Genomic DNA, 15,356 nt, shown 5'->3' with positions numbered 1-15,356 from the left:
TCTTTGTATTATAGCAGATCTTACCAACCCTTCAGTTCAGTCTACCTCACACTTCAAAGAGAAGCACATGTGAAATGAATGTTTCTAATGTTTTATCCAGGGCAGTGAGTGTTGCTGAAGTAATAAATAGATTCAGTCACTTTACCAGGCTCTCGAGTTGGCACAGTGGTTTGATTACTGGACTGCAACTCTGGAGACCAGGGTTCGATTCCCAGCTCGGCCATGAAACCCACTAAGTCATCTTGGGCACATCATAGGCTCTCAGCTTTAGGGGAAGGCAATGGCAAACCTCCTCTAAACAAATCTTGCTAAGAAAACCCTATGATAGGTTCACCTTAGGGTCTTCATAAGTCGGAAACTACTTGAAGTAGTTGAACAATCACAGTGGCCATCTAGCTGGAGGCAAAAGGTAACTGTGCTCTATTTCTTTTGTGACTTGTCCAGAATGCTCCCTGTTGGGACTTAAGATTCAGGGAAGTGTGTCATTTTAGTCAGCCTTTTTAGAATTTTAAAAATAACTTTTTTGTCTATCTTTTTAAAAGTCTGTCTCTTTAGAACCTTCCCCTTTCTTCAGTTCTCAATTTTCCATCCCATCTCCTGTGCGCCAATTTATGCTTTTATAAAAGAAGTGTCTTTAAAAACAAATGAAAACCACACCAAACATAACCCTTTCTGAATTATCTTTCACATCTTTCTCTGAAGTAGCATCTCCCTCCCTCCTCTTCCTCCCAGCCAAACCTAAGAAGCTTGGGATTATGTATCAATATGATACAATGCTTAAATTATTATACTCCTTAATTAGTGAAATATTCTGACAAGGCTGCAAATTTTGTGAATGGCCTTCAGGATCGCATACACAAGCCCACAAAGATTTCCCAAATTTGTTGGGTCAGTTATATCTGCAGACAACTAAGCATTCAATTGGCTAATCCTGCACATTTTGACTCCCTGGCATATTGAAGTAAAATCCTTTCACATCAATAATCAGAAGTTAAGTCTTACAGAATTCAGTGGGAGATACTTCCAAGTAACTATGCATCTTGTTCCAGCCTGTGTTACATAATTGTGTGCGACAAAAAAAAAAAAAAAAGTCAGGGCTACTTTGTTTGTTAGGTTTTTCCTAACCAGAAAGGAAAGGTGACAGAGGGACTGTTTACATGCACAGGCATACTTTAGTTAACAAAGGCTTGGACAAAGCAGCCTCTTTGCCGCCGCCCCCCCATTGCCTCATCCTCTGTCTAGCTTGAAGATTTTTAGCAGAATTGGCATGGGGAGCACGCGGAGCATGGGGAACATGGTAAAAGAGGTCTGGAGAAACAGATTTTAAGTGTCAAGTTGCAGCAGCATGTCTGCACTAAACAATGCAATAAAGATTAGGGTGAGAAAAAGCAGAATTCTGCTCTAGCCAATCCTGCTGTATCCATGTGTGCCTGCCTGCAACAGGAAAGGTAAAGCACCATCTCTCTCCAGAATCCCTAACTCAGAGGAGAAAAAATAAGCCTGTCTTACTAGCTCACCCCAATATGTTGTGTGTGGATTTTAAAAAAAAAAGCACAGATCTATAAGTTTGGCCACCAAAATGAAAATCATAAGAAAAGTGGAGGCTGATGAAAGAAGGTCTCTAGAAGGTTCAAAATGGTTTGTTTACTTTTTCAAGGCTTATTTGACTTGGCTGTTTCATTTCACATATACCTATTGTTAGTTTTGGATTTTAAAAAAATTCTGAAACATGTTGAACTGCTCTTCTTTTTTTGTGGTGTAGGAACCTAGCCCTATTCATTCTGTTATTTCCACCTCTGGTACCAAAGTTTCTGTTAAAGAAATAATATCCAAGAACACATCTTCCTCATTAACTGAGGGATGTCTCTACTATTTTGGAAGTATCCACACTAAAAACAAAACATTTGGTTCCATGTTTCATCATTTTTCAGACAGAATAAAGAGGTATATGTGTTCTACCCATAATGAAAAGCAAACACTGAGCCCAAAACTATTTAAATGTTTCTACTCTAAAAGCACAAAAAAATACAGTGACCAGTCTACAAAAATATTTTTGTTTGTTTTAAAGGGAACTACAGTAATGTTAATTTACAGAAATCATTAGTTTAAGCTTAGGAAATGACAAAGCATCTAACTGAAGGCTGGCGGGGAGGGCTGCGCAACCCAGTATGAAGCGAGTCTTGGATTTTGTGAAATCCCCTTTGGGCTTGAATCTGGGCCTTTTAAGGGTTAATTTTCATCTTGCAGTTTCAGGAAGGGGGAAAAGATGCCTCATTAACTCACAGGAATTTTTGTCAGAATATTAATGCCAAGGGAGAGAGAAGAGAGGCAGTAAACAGCTGTATCACCTTGATATATCAAGAAGCAGTGAACAAAGGGGGAAGGGTGCAAAACCTGGCTTCTAGAAGCAATGACTTGGACCAATTGCATATATATTGTATATTCTTAAAGCTGAAGGAGTCTGATTCAAATCTAGTGAATTCTGGCAGGGCTGCTCTTCGAGCTGCTTGGATCATTAATAAAACTGACATGCTGAAACAGTAATTCATCATTAACAGGATTAATCAGCTGGGCAATTTTGTAGCAATTGTGGAGAATGGTTAGGAAGATCATTTGTGTTTACTGCAAGAAAGCATCTACCCAAAACTGAGGTTCAGGATTAAAAAAAACAGGAGGAGAGGAGAGTTTAACATTTAACATTTCTTTATCCTTGCATGCCATTTTGACCTTTCCTGGGCTGTGTCCAGGCAGACAGCCTCTAGTCTAGCACTACCAGTGGAAAGGCACATGCAACTATATTCTCTCTTTCTCTCCTGACCAGAAGGTTGTTGTTTTTATGGCAAGAAAAAGGATGGAAAAGATGCTGAGAAATCACAGGAGTATGACCCATGGAAGACAATGGTATCTAGACACAGACATACACACACTCCCAGTAACATTTTATGTTTGAGTCATGCTGACTGTAGAATTAAAGCCTTGTCTGGGGCCATTTCTCTCTCTCTCTTAAGAATACATGTATAAAATGTAATGCACCACAGCTTCTTTAAAAACTGTAATTTACTATTAATAAGGCACATCACTGTGCAGAATTTTTAAAACTGTGTGTGTAGGCACAAGCACGCGCGCACACACACACACACACACACACACTCAAAACCTCCTTGAGGTTGTTAGTAGTTTATTCATCATTGACACAACTCCCATAATAACACAAGGGTCCTTTTGAAGGAAAGCTTAAGTGAAAAGCAAGCACAAAAGAGAGGAATCCATGAATTTATACTGGGGAAAGAATTTTTATCCCTGACTTGTCAAGAAAAAAAAAATGCTGCCACTGAAGCACTTTTAAACAGACTGCTTTAAATAACACAATATAATACTGAATAGATGATTTCATAGTGTGGGAATACCCAGTTCTGAAGCAGCTTTTCTTTTTCTTATCCTGTCTTCTTTGTTGTTTTTTCTTTCCTTTTTTTCATAACTAGGTCAATTCCATGCCTTTTCATAGTCATAAGACAGTTACTCATCAAGCTTTTTTGCTTCAGCTCTTTTTTCATCAAAATTGTTTTTTTACTAATCTCTAGTAGATGCCTTACTGAAACTTAGGTGAGTAAAATTGATTCTTCTCAGATGGGGAAGGTATCCATGCCATAGCTTCCAAAGTATTAAGTAAATCTTTGATTGTTTATGTTCTCTTACACTCCTCAACAAACAGCAAAGGTAAGACAGGAGAAACCTCTAAGGAAAATACTCCCTGGTCATTAACTTTTGAAAGGGTAGTAATTATCAGGACGGAGGTGATTGTTGGAATGTTTAATACATGATATAAAGAATACTGAAAATGTCCTTATTCTTGACAACAATACAACACTATCTCAAAAAAAATAAGTAATCCCCCATGATTTATCACATTTTGGGACTTTTTTGCAAAAAAAAAACCCTTGCTTGCACAAAACACATTGAGTTTTGCACAAAATATTTTTTGTAGAAAAAAAATGATTTCATTAAGAAAAAATGTATTTTGTGCAATATAAGCTGTATGTTTCATAAACAAAATTTTTAACAAGAAGTCCTGAAATGGAAAAAGGATGGAAAAATGCATAAACTTCCTGTAATCCCTTGTACAATTTAGGAAGAATACTTGTTTGTTTTTGTTTTTTGCATAAGAGCATGCAATAAACAAATATTCCCATCTCGACTTGACATTGACAGTGTCAGTATGCCTTCAATACGTGCTTTGCAAAAGAAAGGAATGGATTACAGAACAGTTTTTTTTCTGTTGGCCCACCCCACCACCCATGATTCCCAGCAGGCCTAGCAGAGCCCATGGCTGCAGTGCCAGATGGCAGTATAAGCTAGCCATTAGTAATAGCGGTTTAGGCTTCTGGTCCCTGGAATATCCGGCTGCCCATTCATCCATATTTCCCGGATGATGCGTTCCCTTTCTTCCAGTCTCTGAGCTCTCTCTAGCTCCTCTGCTGAGGTAAAAATGTTCATGTTCAAAGTCCTTTCAAACCTGCGGTGCCTTCGTGCAGACAGGTCAGATGTGGTGTCTGAGTCATTGTCGCTACCACTGCTGTCACTGTCAACGTCCCGTGACGGCTTTTTTGTAGATGATTTTTTGCAATCAGTTCGACAGGAGATTCTGAGCACTAAAGCCACCAAGGTCAACAGGAGTCCAATACAAATGCCAGTTACAAAATACAGAGCTGCTCGCTCAGGATTTTCTGAAAAAATGGAAGAGAAATCATTTGAGAGGGGAGGGGAATAAAATAATATATTTGTGTGGTCTAGGTAAATAAGCTCAGAGTATCTGATTTAATAACAGCTTTGCAAATTGGGAGTCAACATAAGCAGAAGCTGACCCGATGGCAACAACAAACATTTAATTTTAAACTTTAGGATGGAAGGAGGAGAAGACCTTGTAATAATATTAAGAGAATAGATATCTAGGAGACATTTATTTGTAGTGAAAACAATTTAGTGGCACCTTATTAAAGAGTCATACCTTTTATTTGAGATAAACCTCCCTGGACTGCAGTCCACTTCATTAAAAATATGTGGAGATATTCTAAGTTAGAATATTCAAAAAAAGTATAAATTCCAAGTATCAAACCTTGCTTTTCCCATTTTATATAAGGGACACCATTTTGCCATGCCATTGTATTTAATGGGACTTGAGCATCCATGGATTTTGTTATTCACGGAGGTTCCTGGAACCAAACCCCAGCAGATAATAAGGGTGCACTGTACATAAATTCTAGGGAGTGGGGGGAGAGGGGAAAGGAACTGAAATAGAAAGGGACAAACATGGATTCCTATCTTACGGTGATAATGGTAGCTAGGATGTGTTACACTGGGTAAAGTTAGTTTAATTTAATATCCTAGCATTGACAAGCAGGCTAACACATCAGTTCCATTATTGCAGAAAAGGCAGGATATACATCAAAATAGGAGGAGAAGGATGGAGAACATTTGATTTGATTTAATTTATTCACTTCAATTGATGATCATTCATTTCTTTACCTCCTGCCTCTCAGACTTTGGACTTAAAATGACTTACAAAAATTAAAACAGATAAAGTTAAAAGTTCACATCACTAGAAATCTATAAAAGTAAAAACATAATTAAAACTATTCATAGTATGTAAAATCAATTTTGGGGGGAAAAAATCTGTTGAAAAGCCACAAATATGGACAATGGTAAAAGCTCTGTCTCCGGTAACAGTCAGTTGCCAAAGTCCCAGCAAAGCAAAACAGTCCTGCGATATCTAAGGGCATCATGGAGGAGACCTATAGATGAACTTATAGAAGAATTCTTGTGCGTGAGCCCAATGGAACAGAAGTACAGAAAGTGCAAGCAGTGATAACAGTGGAACATGAACAGTGGCTATTAAACAAAACTTGAGTATAATGCAAAATTCCTGCATAGATGAACTGATTAAGACATATAATGAAATTAAAAGTCTATGTCCCTATTCAGGCCACAGGAAATGAGATCAACTTCTTGATTAATTCTTGATCAGTAGTTTCCTACAGGAATATGTCTCTGAAGTTATCTTGCTAAAATGGCAAAGTGGGTAAATGGAAAAGTTGCAGTAATCAAGGGCAAAGCTCACACTTAAGGGCATATAAGCAGCAATTAGGACCAAAGCTAACAAAACTCCAACAGCCACTTTAATAGTAGAGAAAATGTTTTCAGAGAGTAAAATTTGGAGTGAATTTGGCTAGCCTGGAAGAAGAGACTCCTCCCTCCATAACTGTCATCTTCCGGCCTATGAGGGAGTTGACCAGCCAGGCCAGCTCCACCAACTCCATCAGGGCTAGTCTGAAGAAGCAGAGTCCTCCCTCCGGTCCATCTGCCTTGGTCCAGGCCTCAGAGGGAGAGAAGAATGCTGGACCTGATCCCCTCCCCCACACCATTCCCTTCTCCTTTGGTGTCGTGACTTTTTAGCTTGTAAGCCTGAGGGCAGGGAACCGTCTATTATCCCTTCTGTTGTAAGCCACCCGGATTCCCAGTGATTGGGTGGCATAAATCCTATTATTATTATTATTATTATTATTATTAAGAAGGTGTACTTAACCCTTTTCATGCCCTTATCTTTCTACTGCAACTCTCTAACAAAAGAGACAATCAATTGTTTTTAAACTGTGCATGAATGTAACGTTTAATTCCACCCTGTGCCCTCCTCACACATCCCCATAATGACATACAGAATTATCAGTGTTACAGAGGATGTTTTTTACATTTTCTTATGCGCTTAGGAAATATGGAGCAGTATCCTGTTAGTGACATACAGATATGTAGAATCGTAGAGTTGGAAGAGACCCCAAAGGCCATCCAGTCCAATCTCATGCCATGCAGGAACTCACAATCAAAGCACTCTCAAGAGATGGCCATCCAGCCTCTGTTTAAAGATCTCCAAAGAGGGAGACTCCACCACTTTCCGAGGGAGTGTGTTCCACTGTCAAACGGCTCTTACCATCAGGACATTCTTCCTAACATTTAGGGGCAACCCTTTTCCCTGTAGTTTGAATCAATTGCTCCAGGTTCTGTTCTCTGAAGCTGCAGAAAACAAACTTGCTCCATCTTTAATATGACACCCCTTCAAATATTTCAGCAGGGCTATCATATCACCCCTTAACCTTCTCTTCCCTAGATTAAACATATCCACCTCCCTAAGTCTCTCCTTGTAGGTTGTGGTCTCAAGACCTTTCATGATTTTAGTTGGCCTCCTTTGGACACTCCAGCTTCTCAACATACTTGTTGACCTGTGATGCCCAGAACTAGACACAGTATTCCAAGTGAGGCCTAACCAAAGCAGAACAGAGTGGCACTATTACTTTCCTTGATCTAAACACTATACTTAGAATCACAGGGGCCATTCAGACTACCTTTTATCCCGGATTAGAACCCAGATTAAACATGAGAAGTTCATATTGGCCCCGATCCTTCCACAAGCGAAAACGAGGCTTTCACACCCATTCAGGGGCAAATGCCCCTTGGCACGGGTCTTTTGAAAGAGGAGTAAAAGCTGTATCTTTTGAGAAAAAATGGGTCCAGCAAATATGAACTTGTCCCCGATCATGATCAGGTCAAGTTCAGGGGAGGGATTTAGGTCAGAGGGAGGGCGGAGGTCAGAACATGCCTCCCCTTCATCAGGGCGGAGGAGGAGGAAGAAGGAGCCGGGGGAAAGAAGGAGGCCATGAAAGGCAGAATCAGAAGGAGGAGGAGGAAGAAGGAGCCGAGGAAAAGAAGGGGGCCATGAAGAGCAGAATTGTGAAGGAGGAGGAAGAAGGAGCAGGGCGAAAGGTCAAGTTCAGGGGAGTAATTAGGTCACAGGGAGGGCAGGGAACGGAACATGCCTTTGCTCTCTCAGACAGCTTTCTCTCTCTCTTTTTTTTTTTTGGTATTTTTATTTTGACAGACTATGCGAATACTTTTTCTACAGGCAGATACATATATAGATAGAATGTGTCTGCTTGTGCTACATTTACCTTTCATTAGCAAGCTCCTAGAACGGCACCTCACTTTGCAAGAGACTTTTTTTCTAAATTACTTTTTATATGCGAATGCTACAATGCGAATGTTACAAATGTTTCTCTTTCAATTTGGCAAATTGGTACAGAATGCTTTTGCTGCTGTATGTGTCTGTAAGGAATTCTGGGGTGGCTGAGGGAAAGCAAAGGATGCAGAGATGAAATTCTGAGGTGAGAAATTAATAATTGTTGTTGTTGTTGTTGTTGCATGTGTATGAGGCATTCTGGGGTCGTAAGGAGGGAGGATGCAGAGATGGCATTAGATTGCATTTTGGGGTTGAAAACGGAGGCAGAGGAAGATCCATAATCTATAGTGACCCAAATACACACAACACACACACACACCTGAAGGTTTTTAAATTTGACAAAATATGCGCACACTGCTGCCAGTTTTTTTTTTTTAAAGGAGGGGGGAGCACCCATCTGATTGCCCAATTGAGGTAGGAAACATCACCTTTGATGAAAGCGGAACTGAATTTGATTGACAGCAAAGGAGCCTTCTTTTAAACCGGTACCTGCAAATGTGAACTCTCCACAAAGAGCTGCAATAGCATTCAGGGTTAAATTACTCCAATTAAGCACTTGCTTCCAGAGAGATTCGGAGGGGGGGGGACCTGGATCTGCCCAGTTCCATCCAAGGTAAACAGGCCAGTGGGAATGGGGCCAAAGAATTATAGAATTCTATTGATGAAGACTCAAACTGAATTGACTTTCTTAGCTGCAGCATCACATTGTTGTTTCAGATTCAGCCTGTATTCCACTTAGACTTCTAGATCCCTTTCACATGTACTGCCATCAAGCCGCCTTGGGTCCCTCTGGGGAGGAAGGTGGGATATAAATAAAATAAAATAAAATAAAATAAGAAAGAAAAACCCATGCTGATTGTTACTAATCACAGCATTCCTTTCGAAGTGCTTACACTTGTATGTTTAATTGTCTGCTCTAGAATCTTCCCTGGTATTGATGTCAGGTTGACTGGGCAGAACAGTCATCCCTCCAGATTTGCTGACTTCCCATTTGTGGTCTTTGAATTTCTGCATACAGGGAAAACGCGAGAACACACAGCCATTATTTTCAATGGGGGCTTCCCATAGATCAGGAGGGACAACTGTAATTATTCGGGCCCTCTTTTTTTCCTGTTTTTTTGATGATGGAGACAACTTTTGCTCTCCTTTCATCTGCTGGGATCTCTTCTGCTCCTCAGAAATTCTCAAAGATGATTGATAGCAGTTCTGAGATTACTTTTGGCAGTTCTGTTAATACCCTTGGATGTAGTTCATCTGGTCCTGGCTTGAATTCATTTAGATTAACCAGATATTCCTGTACTACCTCTTTACTTATTCTGTGCTGCATTTCCCCTACTGCAGGGGTAGGCAACCTGCGGCCCGCGGGCCGGATGCGGCCCGGCAAGGCCTTGGGACCGGCCCCCGGCCTGGTCCTGCCACCGATTGCCGCTGGGGCCTTTGGGGGTAGGCTTCCCATAACCCGGCTGCAACCGGGAACTTCCCGATTTTGGGGACCCACGGCCCCTCCCGGCACGGGTGCAGCCCCAAAACCGGGAGCCCCCCGGTTGCAGCCTGGGTTGTTGCGCCCCTGGCAGGCCTCGCTGCCCTCCTCCTCCACCTCGGGGAGGCAGGGAGGAAGAAGAGGGCAGCGAGGCCTGCCTGGGGCGCAGGAGGCGAAGCTGGAGGTGGTGCCTCCCCGCACACTCGCGCCACCCTCCTCCTCCGCCCCCTCTCCCCCAGGCAGCGCGGAGGAGGCGAAGGTGGAAGGAGGCAGCATCTCCTCCGCGCAGGAAGGAGGAGAGGAGGCGGGGGAAGGTGGCGCGGGCGCGCGGGGAGGCGGGGGATTCCCCCGGGATTCCCCCCCCACGATGCCCTGGCTGGGGCTCCGCGATCGCGGAGTCCTCCAGGCTTGGCTGGGGCTTGGGAGGACGCTTCCTCCCAAGGCCCAGCTAGGCCCTGGCTGGGGCTCCGCGATCGCGGAGTCCTCCAGGCTTGGCTGGGGCTTGGGAGGACGCTTCCTCCCAAGGCCCAGCTAGGCCCTGGCTGGGGCTCCACGGAGTCCTCCAATGCCTCATGGGCTTGGAGGAAGGCTTCCTCCCAAGGGCCCAGCTAGGGCGGAGTCCTCCAAGGCCTCACTGGGGCTTGGGAGACGCTGTCTCCCAGACCCCAGCGAGGCCTTGGACAAGGTTTAAAAATGTAGGACTTTTTTTTTTTTAATTTCCTGGCCAGGAAACACACAAAAAAGTCCTACATTTTTAAACGATGTCCTACATTTTTCCCGTTTTGGAGGTCCCCAGGGATGGCAACCTTATTTGGGGGGCAATTGTCTATAGAAGCCTCAGAAACATGCATTTATATTAACATTTTTTAAAGAATCAGCATTTTTTTTCACGTGTCCTCCATTTTTTTTAAAAAAGTGTCTTCCATTTGAAAATTTTGTCCTACATTTGTCCCGGTTTATTTATATATTTAATTTTTTTTAAAAAAAAAATTTAATTATTTATTTTTTGGCTTCGGCCCCCCAGTTGTCTGAGGGACAGCAACCCGGCCCCCGGCTCAAAAAGGTTGCCTACCCCTGCCCTACTGCATCATCTGGTCTTCCCCAGGTTGAGCACTGTTCTCCGTTTCAGAGAAGATAGAGGCAAAGAAGGTATTGCGTAGTTCTGCCCTTTCTCTATCCCCTTTTAGCATTTTGCCATCTTCTCCATACAGTGACCCTAGCATTTCCTTTTTACTCCTTTTGCTATGGACATTCCAAAAAAAAAAAAAAAAAGCCCTTTTTAATGTTTTTAACCTCTCTAACAAGCCCTAGCTTTTTCTGTGCTGTAGGTTTTCTGACTTTTTCCCTAGCAACTGCAATAGCATGGACATTTCTATGCTGCTTATCAGTGCACTTAAGCACTCCCTTTACAAAGTGTAAGCTAATGGCCCCCAACAAGCTGGGTACTCATTTTAGTGACCTCGGAAGGACTCTCGCTGAGGGATAATCCTTTAAGGAGAAAGTCTCCACCACCTTCAGGAATTAATAATCACCATGGAATCCTTGTCCACTTTCCTTTTTCAAATGTCCCTCTAGTGTGCACCAGTGAGTCTGACTTCTAATATCTTCCTATACTGCTTCTATTAAAGTTGCATCTGGCTCCTTAGCAGTATTGATCTTAATAGGGGACATAGCCTGCAGTGGTTCTATCCAATGAGAGGTAGGTAGCACTCCAGCAGAGACTATGATGCTGCCAGTAACTCTTTCTACTCCAGTCTAGATCTCCCCACATGATCTAGCATTGTTTGCTATTCTGCCATTTCATCTGAGGTCCAAGTAAGAAGTACTCAGGATTGTATAAGGGGACTGTTACTGTATAATGATGATGGAAACCATGCTTCTTATTCCTGCTCCAAATGTAAATGTCATGCTTCTAGGGATTCCTCCTGGACGGGAGGCTGAAATGTAGGAAAGGAGGAGGATGTAACTGAGGGAGTTGGGATTTCTGCCAGACCAAGTGGCTAAATGTCATGTTGTCATCTTTCTGCTCTATGCAACCATATCCTGCAGAGTGTTAACATCCTTCACAGAAATCAATTGGAAGCCCCTTTTCAAGACCATGAAGCAATAATAAAAGGATTTTTGGTGGATATCTCATCCTCACCAAATTAAAGGAACTTCTTTTTTTGACTGCACAAGTTTAGAATTGCAGCTTATGGCACCTGAGAAATTACATCATTTCTTTAAAAATACCCAGTGTACATGAGAATGGAACAGATCCAAATAGGTTCAGGGTTGGTAGATGCAGTACAACAGCCACCGCCTTGTTTTTAATGGTTTCCATATGAATATACTTCCAGTACAAACATGATTACTGTGGAATTGTCACTACTGATAAGGAATGGGATGGTTCAGATTCACAGCCCCATTCAGCCATGAAGCATCCTGCATGACATTAGGGCCCGAACAGACAGGACAAAATAAATCTGCTTTGGGTCACTTTGGAGGTATGCTATTTAAATGATGCATGTGTCCTAATAGGCAGGAATCCATACCAAAGCCACGTTCCAGTCCTAAGGCCTGGGCACAGCTTTGGTGCAGCTTCTGGCCTCTTAAGATGTATGTTTCATTTGAACAGCATACCTCCAAAGTGACCTGAAGCAGCTTTATTTTGGCCTGTCTGTTCAGGCCCTCAGTCAGCCAAATCCACCCCCCCTGATTTGATGTGAAGATAAAATGGGATAAGGGAATAAAGATGTTTCTAAAATTACATATACTGTATAACTTGCTGTTTTAAGTTTTGTAAATCTCTAATGGCATTCCAAACCACCAATATGACAAAAATCTGTATTATAAGATGTCCCGTTTCTAATGTATTATAATACCAGCTTTGAAAATGTAGAGACTATGCCCCAAAGCAGGAGTTCAAATGATTATTTTTAAGCAGTAACAGTAACACATCTTTTCAAAGCTGTATGTATTCACAGGTGATAGATATTGCTTATATAAATGCATATATTAATATACCTTATAGGCAGGTGTTCATATTTTTTAAAGTCTCCACAATATTATATGCCACATTATGTAAATACTGGACATGTCTTGAAAGTGATTATGAAAGATTCTTATGCAAATATTCTTAAATGCTATATAGTTCTGGTTGGGAGTAATATTAACTATGGCCACAGTAAAGGCTACTTAAAAACTGGTTATGACTACCTTCCTGAAATGTTGCCATGATGGTAGGATGAAATACAAATGATCCAGCTCAAGTAAAAGTACTTCAGTTTCAAGTTACAGAAGATATATCATAAAATAATGTTACCATGTAAATGACAATGTTTTCAAACTGTTCTTCTCATCTCTGGAGACAGGTGGAGAGGGTGGAACAGAGCAATGCAAATGGAATGACAAACCCAGTGAAAACAAGCTGAAATTCATAAGCTATCTTCAAATAAACCATTTCATTTGACTTCCATCTGTTGACAAATATTAACTTCAGATCCTTCTTCGCAGACCCAAACAAAATAAGATATATCGGATTTGAATGTATAAACAAACTATAATCACCTTCCACATTCGTGGGGGTTAGGGGCCAAGGAAAGTGGAATCACGAATGTTACCCACACACACACCTGAATGATAAAGACTCCTCTCCCACCAAGAGCACCACCAATAACTGTCTTTGCAATCTTGAAATATAAACTCCCCCACATTTCCAATGTGCTTCCACTTTCAATCTGATGTTAGCAACCATGGCTGCAAAGGATCCACCTTCTCTTCTCCTCCTCCCTCCTGGCCAGACAAACGCAACACCGTATTTTCCCCACTTTGACAAACTTTGCATTCTCCTTATCACCAAAGTCTTTCCCCTCTAATGTTGGCAGCCATCACCACAAAGGTAAGGTACACTGTTGCTTTTGTCTGGCTGGGAGAGAGGGGGGGGGGGGGGGGGGGGGGGGGGGGGAGAGAAGTTGGATCCTCCCAGGGGTGGCTGCAAACATTGGATTCAAAGGGAAGATCTTTGGAAATGAGAAGTTTGGCAAAGCAGGGGGATGTAAAATGCTGGTTTTGGCTGGCTAGGAGGAAGGGTGAGGAGGAGGGGGTTGAAGAGGTAGATCTTGTTAAGCAGCAGCTACAAAGTCGCAAATAGTCACAACCGCAAATCTGAAACACACGAATGTGGAGGACCGACTTAACTGAACAAATTCTGGGTTAGTGCTATCTCCAAACTGGGACATAGGCTGACATTGGTTCAGTTTCAAAAAAATACTTGTTCTTAAAAATAGATGGTAAGCCATTTTGTATGAATACCAATGCTTAGCATTCATACAACATTTTAGAATTCTGAATATAGTCTTAAATAGAAAAATGTCAGGCAGTGACAGTAAAGCTCAGGATGGGAATTAGGTGGCCCTCTAGATATTATTACACTAGCAGCCTAGCACAGTCAATGATGAGGAATGCTTGGAGGTGCAGTCCAACAACCTTTGGAGAGCTGCATGGTCCTCACCTATTTTGTGCAGATGTATGCAGAAGCTGAGGGGGCTGAGAAAAAGAAGCCTGTCTGAAGTCAGTAAGGGGCAAAACAGACCACCCAAAAAGTGTGGATCAGGGCCACCCTGGAACCATTTGTGCTGGAGCAACAGCAACCACTTGCACATGGCCTCAATCCAGCCTGTTGCAATGGTTTTGAACTGGCCTATGAAAAGGAGTGTTCCAGGGTGGCCCCAATCCACACTTTTTTTTAAGCAATCATTTAATGTACCCAAAACTTGCATGAGCAGAATGCAAATAAGAGTATTTTGCATAATTAGGATATTCAAATTAAATGTCCAGATTTGAGGAAGAAGAATATGGCAACCCTAATTTGGAGGGTGCATGATTCCCACACTTCTTGTAGGGGATTAGATTGTAACAGTGAAGAGCTCCTGTGAGGGCATTTTGACTGCTGAGAGCAGCTCTGCTGGTTGGGGAGCAACACCTGTGGCAAAGGAAAGCTCTACTGCACCTACACACATAGGAAGCAGCCAGAACTGGCAGCAGCACTAGCCAAAACAAAAACAAAAACCACTCAGATTGGTTTGACCTGGATTTGAATCTTCCTGGTATAAATCTGCTTTAACCCCTGAAGGAGAGCACAATGCAAGCAAACATAGAAGGAAACAGATGAACAGAATATCATGATCCACTCAGGAAGGAACTCCCTCCCATGCTGTGTACCATGGTCTTGTGTGGTGACTCTTGATGAAGTGGAGGATCCAAACCACTGCTCCAACTTAGCATTGCCCCCCTTGGAAATAAGTTCATCATCATCATCAAGCTGAAATGCCAAAAGGGAAATGAACTAAATATGGTCACTGCCAAAGCATGAATAAGTAATGAATGAGTAAGGAGGCCCAAGACCAGTGTAAACATACAACCACCTAGCTGAACTTTTTAAACAGTTGTCCACCAGTAATATGAGTGGCAATTCTTATTAAGATGTGAACTGAGTGCACCACCACATCAGGATTCTTTTTTAAAGTTAACATTTTATGCTTTTCCAGAAGAATAATCTTCATTTGAGTAACTTTTTAAACTGTTCAAAGAAATTAGCACTTCTTTCTTCTCTCTCTCTCTCTCTCTGTCTTCAAGTTGCCTGATGACTTATGGTGACCCCATGAATTTCAGAGGGTTTTCTTAAACAAGGAATACTGAAAAGGTGGTTCTGCCAGTTCCTTCCTCTGTAATAGAGCCCACAGCACCTGGTATTCATTGGTGGTCTGCCATCCAAGTACTAACCAGGACTGACCCTGCTTAGCTCCTAAAATCAGACTACGATATTTAGCCCTA

General features: G+C 42.0%; 1 protein-coding gene across 6 annotated transcripts in view; it reads right to left on the bottom strand.

The window, feature by feature from the left end:
- Nucleotides 1-15,356, bottom strand: part of SPATS1 (spermatogenesis associated serine rich 1) — a 55,640-nt gene that overhangs the window by 38,954 nt on the left and 1,330 nt on the right. The window contains exon 1 of one of the 6 annotated variants that reach the window (XM_042447068.1): nt 4,514-4,597. The exons of the other annotated variants lie outside the window; for them this stretch is intronic. The gene's annotated coding sequence lies outside the window, so the exon portion shown is untranslated. Of the gene's footprint in view, nt 1-4,513; nt 4,598-15,356 lie in introns of those variants that run through there. 6 annotated transcript variants of the gene reach the window in all.

The sequence above is a fragment of the Sceloporus undulatus genome, chromosome 1 (genome assembly GCF_019175285.1).
Source record: "Sceloporus undulatus isolate JIND9_A2432 ecotype Alabama chromosome 1, SceUnd_v1.1, whole genome shotgun sequence".
Taxonomy (NCBI): Eukaryota; Metazoa; Chordata; class Lepidosauria; order Squamata; family Phrynosomatidae; genus Sceloporus; species Sceloporus undulatus.
The sequence above is the reverse complement of the archived record's forward strand: the minus strand, read 5'-3'. Positions and strand labels throughout refer to the sequence as shown.